Here is a 6,000-nt window from a genome sequence, read left to right on the forward strand (position 1 = left end):
AAAAATAGAATCATATTTACCTGTTTTCAGCATCAGTGGGGTGTTAAAAAATGAATCTGGAGGAGGCCGATTGATGTTAGTCCCTCACATAAATGATAGACTAAGAAATATTTTAAATGCTGTTGTGTAATTGTATAAAACTCATCAAATCAGCAGGTCAAAACTTTACAAAAGCAGCTGACTGATGACTGGCCGCCTTTCAATCGATACATCTCGACGGGCATAACACAGCAATCATAACCTCATAAAGTAACAAATAAGTCGAAGCAGAAAATGATGCTGATTTGCTCCAGCTCTAATAGCAACCACACCCAGGGGTACATGTGGTTCACCTGCCCTGCAAAAACAGGAAACAAGTTGGTTTGCAATCGCACAGCTGCAAGTAAAGAGTCACGCAACTTAACGACAAGTTGAACAAATTGAAAATTGATGGCAAAAAAAGAGAGACAAATAAATATAACAGTTCTGCTGCAACAGTGTGAAGGCGTGCATCTCCACATGTCAGAACCAACAATTCACTTCAACATCGCGCATCTGTCTACGTAACGGTGACTACGTTGCTCACCCAAACCTGTTCAGTTTTCAATTTTCTGTGCAATTTCAGAACCAATTTTCAAGTGTGTCTTGGTGTTTCGAAATTCAGAGGAATAAAAATGTGAATGTAGCACCTAATCCTCGACACACTGGTTAATCGTGTAATGCTGTGTACAAGCGATAAAGAAAGCGCCAAGTAGGTTCACGGCTTAGGAAGGCTAAGTACAAAGGTAGTGTCTATTAGTTAATAAGCTTCAGTGCACTCGGGTTATATTTGACTTCCTGTAGGCAGTCATACAGCTGGCATAATGCTCATGTCTGCTCACCGCGAGATAAAGTGACAGTCTCCTGGCTCGTCTTCATTCATACACACCCTCCTCTGTCTGCTCTCTGATCTGATGGATGACGGGATTCGGTGTGCTGGGATCGTCGCGGTACACAGAGTACCTCTCAGGAAATGAAAAACTTTAGATTTCTTTGAGGAGCCATGATAAGGACCTCCAAGCTGAGCGTGACCACCACATTAGATTTCGCTTTTAAACTCCCGTCCTCCTGATCATTCTGGCACAATTCGGGCATCAAAAGGTTTCCCTCAGTCAGAAGATTGTTTGGATCTGATGCCCTCCAGCTGCTCTACTGTTTCAACAGGGGGTTTGATCATCTGTTCTGAATTTGAAATTCTCCACACTTTAAAATTTCACCTTGGGAGCTCCTGCCAAACAGCCTGTCACGACGGCTCTTTCAGCTCTGCCTCATCCAGTCGAAGTAGATGTGCGCCGTAAGTCCCTTTCTGGAACTATGGGGCGTGTACTAGAGGTGAATCAGGACGTTTCCATTGTGTATGAGGGTAAATATGAGTGCACATTATTGCTTTTTCAGTTCACTGACTCCTACTAGTCATGAAAAGTCAGTGAGCCACGAAGGACTTGCTATAGGCATCTACGTGAATCAGCACATCGTCGTCTGCGTTTTTAAGACGAGGTGACGGAAAGTGGCCGTCAACTACTGACTGACGGTTGAACTTCACGTTCCTGACCTCACATGTCTTCAGTCCCTCAGACGGAGCAGATTGTGACTGTGTGAATACAGACCAAGCACAAAGCGAGCGCGAACAATCTTGCAGCGGAACAGCGCTGTTTTAAAAAGCTCGCTTTTCACTTCAGGGGTCTCTGCATAAACATGTCCCACTGAACATACACCAACACTTCCCTGTCACTAAAATGAATAGACCAGAGACTTATGCAATATCTCTCCTTTCGTGTCCAAACACTCGCGACCCAGAATAACTGCCTTACCACCCAACAACGAATATTTAAAGGAGTTCACAGCTCATTGCCACGCTCGAGTCGTTATCAAAAGGCCTTCTTCGCCGCCGGCGCCTGGGCCGACTTTCGCATCTGCTCTTATCTTATCCGTGCCGAAAAATGGCTGCAGGAAGGCTTTGTGATAAAAAGTGAGTATGGAGGGCATTTGTTGGTTCCAAGGAGATTTACTCAGTCACAGAAGTAAACAAGTCCTGAACAATGTGAGTTTTTTTTTTAAGGCATGTGAAGTGAAAAACTTGAACTTCTTTCTGGCTGCTGCGATAGTCACAGCGGAGGCCACAGAGGGAGCTGGACGTTTTGGTCCTTTGATGTTTTTGCTGATCATGCATTAATTTGTTCCTACAAGGGGGACATTTTGTTCCCATGCTGACAGCCACTGATTTTGATTTATTTTTCTATTGTTTCCTCATAGCATACTGTATTGAAATGCAATAAGTAACATCTTCCTGGTGAAGGTTATTATGGTTTAATCAGCAGGCAGTCTGTCGTGTTTAATGATTATGAACGGACATCAGGACAGTCTGATACAAAGTTTTTATAAAATAACCCTTAATTACAGTCAATGACTATTAGGGACACCTTACTAGAACCTCACTGAACCTCTTATTATAGATTTAACAAGGTATCTGAAGTATTCATCGGATTATTGGTCCATACTGATATGACAGCATCGCTCAGATTTGTTTACTGCACATCTTTAACACAAAATGTCAGTCCAGTTACATCCCAGAGGCTCTCTGTTGGGTTGGGATCTGGTGATTGGAGGCTAGATGAGTACAGGTAACATTTGGTCAAGTGAAAGATGCATTTGGTGATTTGAGTCTTGTTACAGGGTGAGCTGTCCTGCAGGAAGCAACCATCCGAAGATGGGTAAAGTGTGGTAAGAAACTGATGGATATGGTCAGGAACGTTGGTCAAGCGGGTTGTGTCATTTAATGGACGATCAATCAGTACTGAAAGACCATGATCTGTAGTTTCCACTGCAGAATAGCTTACAAAAGCACATTGTTCCTTGTTGTGCTGCTCAGTGGAAATGAGGCAGAAGTGTGCCAAGAAAATATCCTTCACACCGTGGCACCATGACAACCAGCCTGAGTCGCTAATACCAGGAAGGATGAATCCATTTTCAACATCTTAATACTGCAGGTGAAAGCAAGACTCATTAGATCATGCAATGGCTTTGGGTTGAGATTTGTTGACCTCCCATTGGCTGTTTTTAGCCAATGGGGTTACACCCAGTGTGGGCATCTGCTGCTGTAGCACATCTACTTCAAGGTTCGTGATGCTGTGCGTTAGCATATTGTATTCTGGAAACATTGGTTGCGGTAAGTTGTTATATAAACCGCTTTTACCTTTTTTATTTAATCACATCCAAATACTCTGCCCAGTCTTCTCTGACTTGAATCAACAAGTCATTTTTGTCCACATTCATAGGACTTAGTAGTTACTTCCTCTTTCTTTAGGCCATTTTCTATAAATCCTACATGGTTCGAAATGAAATTCATTTCAGATCTATTTGGTTTGCAACACCCAGACGACATTCAACGTCAGTAAATGTCCTTCCTTCCTGTTTCTGGTGTTCAGGTTTAACCTCAGCAGTCATCTCCAACATGTCCAGATGCACTGAAATGCTAACATATGATTGGCTTTTTTTTGCTCTTGGTGCTAACAAGCAATAGAGGAGGTGCATCTTCTAAAGGGAAGGGAAATTATGTACAGTTTGCTTGATATGATTGTAGAGCAATTCATTTTGTATGCTGTCCTTAAAGGTAAGAGCAACAAACACTCCCTGTACAGCCACTTGCAGTCAGCACACTTACACAGAGCTCACCAACGTGCAAAATCATAAAAGCTTCACAACTGCTGCCCCGGGGCCAGTTTTTGCACAGGCAAGGGCAGGATATTTTTATTCCTTTTTTCACAGAAGAAAAGAAATGCTTTCTGTTGAATGAACAAAGGGAATTTCCTTCCTCAACTGCTTCTCTCCCTCTCACCCTGGATCCTATCATATGGCACCGTGCGTCTTCCCACACGCCTGTTTCTAAGCTACCGGCAGCGTTGTCTGCCAATCCCGCTTAATTGCCTCCTGTGTAAAGTGACAGCTGATGAGCGAGCAATGAGAGGGAGCTGTCCTCGCCTCTTCTCACTGATCAGAGCCTCTGCTGCCTTTCCAGGGGATAGACTCCACCTGAGAACCAGTCGTTTCTCCCTTTTGGGGGAATAAACAGTAACGCTGTCCTAGAGGGAAACTTCAACAACCAACATGGAAACATAATGTAAAAAAAAAAAAATCAAATAAAACAACATGTTCTCATTTACAAAACTACTATGTGAGGATGAATAAGTGAAAGCAGGAGGAAACGATGCAAGCTTGGAAGGGAGAGAAGTTTTTCAGAAGCAGAGGCAAGAAAAAAGAGAAGGAAATCACAGTCATCAACGTTTGATGCTTTCTTTACTTACCTTGCTCGATCCTGGAGGAAAAGAAAAGATCCTCAGCTGCTCCGCTGAATTGGGCACCCTGTTGCTTCTTGTTTCCTTCTTCTTTTGCTGCGTCTTCTTCACAAATAGATCCTCCTCATCCTCGGGTGCGGGGCTGAAATTAACAGCTCATAAGAGAACGCCACAAAACACACCAGAGTGGAGAAGAGGAGAAGAAACACACTCTTCTCACCCCTTAGTCCTCCTTGGCAGTGTTTCCCCATCCGTCAGAGCGCAGCAACTGAAAGTGTGTGTGTGTGAGAGAGAGAGGGAGAGGGAGGGAGGAGGAAATGATATTCAATGGGTGAGTGAGAGGGTGTGAGAGAGTGGAGGGTGATCCTCTACATTACGTCTGTCTGTCTGTCTCCGGCTCGCGCATTCCTTCCCGACAGAAGCCACGGGGTCAGCTGCTTTTGCAGCAGCCAGACTTGGCTTCCTCCTGAGGGAAAAAGACTTCCTGTTCGCTCTCTCCTCAACTTTCCTCACCGGGTGAAGGCGGTCTCAGTTTGGTGGTCTTCTCGTTTTTAATAATAATCCCCCTCTCTCGTGCAATCATACTCCTGCTCAGTAGTCTCCAGTTTAGACTCGAGAGCATCCCAGCCAGCCTTGATGTAATTTCCTCCTTTCCGGACGCAGCCCAGCAGTTGCTCTTCTTATGAGGTATCTGCTGTGATTTTTTTAAATGTATTTATTTAAATGCCCACTCTGTGACACAACAGTTTGCATGTTCACTAGTTTAATGATTTTCTTTCATTTATGCTTGAGTTCAATACGGAAATCTCACAAATTTCATAGAAAATTCTTGACTTTTAATTGCCAGAGAGTACGCACTGAGGGTGCTCTCTCTGGCCACTTTATTAGGTACACCTGTTCAGTTGTTTGTTAACACCAATCAAAGCATTTAGTCGTCTAGTAAAGGCCATTTGCTGAAATTAAAACCAAACGTTAGCAAGAGGAATAGAGGAGGATTTATGTGACTTTTCTTATGAGTCTCAGTTTTAGCTGCAACATTCAGTAGTGATTAAATCAACTAAAAATCACACATGAACAAGTTTGTTCAGGCGGTAAGTCATTGAAAAACATCCTCCTTCTACCGCTTGCTGTTGTCTTCTTACATCCGGATGTGGATCACATGACTCGCATGATGCGTTGAAAGTCTGTGGAATACACTAATTTTGATACAACTGGAAAAACTCCCTCACTCTTGTGCAAAAACACATTTTTAATCATATAATTCGTTTTTTTTAGTAGCCTGTTTCCATTAAGCAAATGTATTTTTTTTGTAATTCCAATTCGCACAATTATGCGGTGAATGGAAAAGCAGCTATTGTTACTGCTTTCACAATAGCAGCTCTCTGCTGAAGAGGCTTCTGAATCTGGACGTTTTATGCAGTTTCAATACGCAACTGAGTCGTGGTTCCCCTGACAGCCAGACAACAGGTGGTGCGAATCAGAAATGCCACTTCATTCCTAATGCACCTCAACACAGGAGCCTCACAGCACGCCTGCCAAACCCCCTCCTGCTCGCCCATAATCCTACTGACAAACATAAATCAAACACCCTCATTAAATTTACAGATGACATCATTGTTAAAGTGCTGCTGCATGACAGGATGCCACCGTTCGTGGAGCAGGGACGACAGTCGGGAAAAACAAGGAATTC

General features: G+C 43.4%; 1 protein-coding gene across 3 annotated transcripts in view; it reads right to left on the reverse strand.

Moving 5' to 3' along the window:
• Positions 1-4,893, reverse strand: part of shisal1b (shisa like 1b) — a 53,871-nt gene extending 48,978 nt beyond the window's left edge. Inside the window, exons 1-2 of one of the 3 annotated variants that reach the window (XM_008432778.3) lie at positions 4,531-4,893; positions 4,320-4,452 (exon numbers count right to left, since the gene is read on the reverse strand). The gene's annotated coding sequence lies outside the window, so the exon portion shown is untranslated. Of the gene's footprint in view, positions 1-4,319 lie in introns of all 3 variants that reach the window. The other 2 variants (XM_008432783.3, XM_008432777.3) reach the window with 2 other exon arrangements.
• Between the last annotated feature and the right edge of the window lie 1,107 nt (positions 4,894-6,000).

The sequence above is a fragment of the Poecilia reticulata genome, chromosome 6, assembly GCF_904066995.2.
Source record: "Poecilia reticulata chromosome 6, P_reticulata-male-v2, whole genome shotgun sequence".
NCBI classification, from domain to species: domain Eukaryota; kingdom Metazoa; phylum Chordata; class Actinopteri; order Cyprinodontiformes; family Poeciliidae; genus Poecilia; species Poecilia reticulata.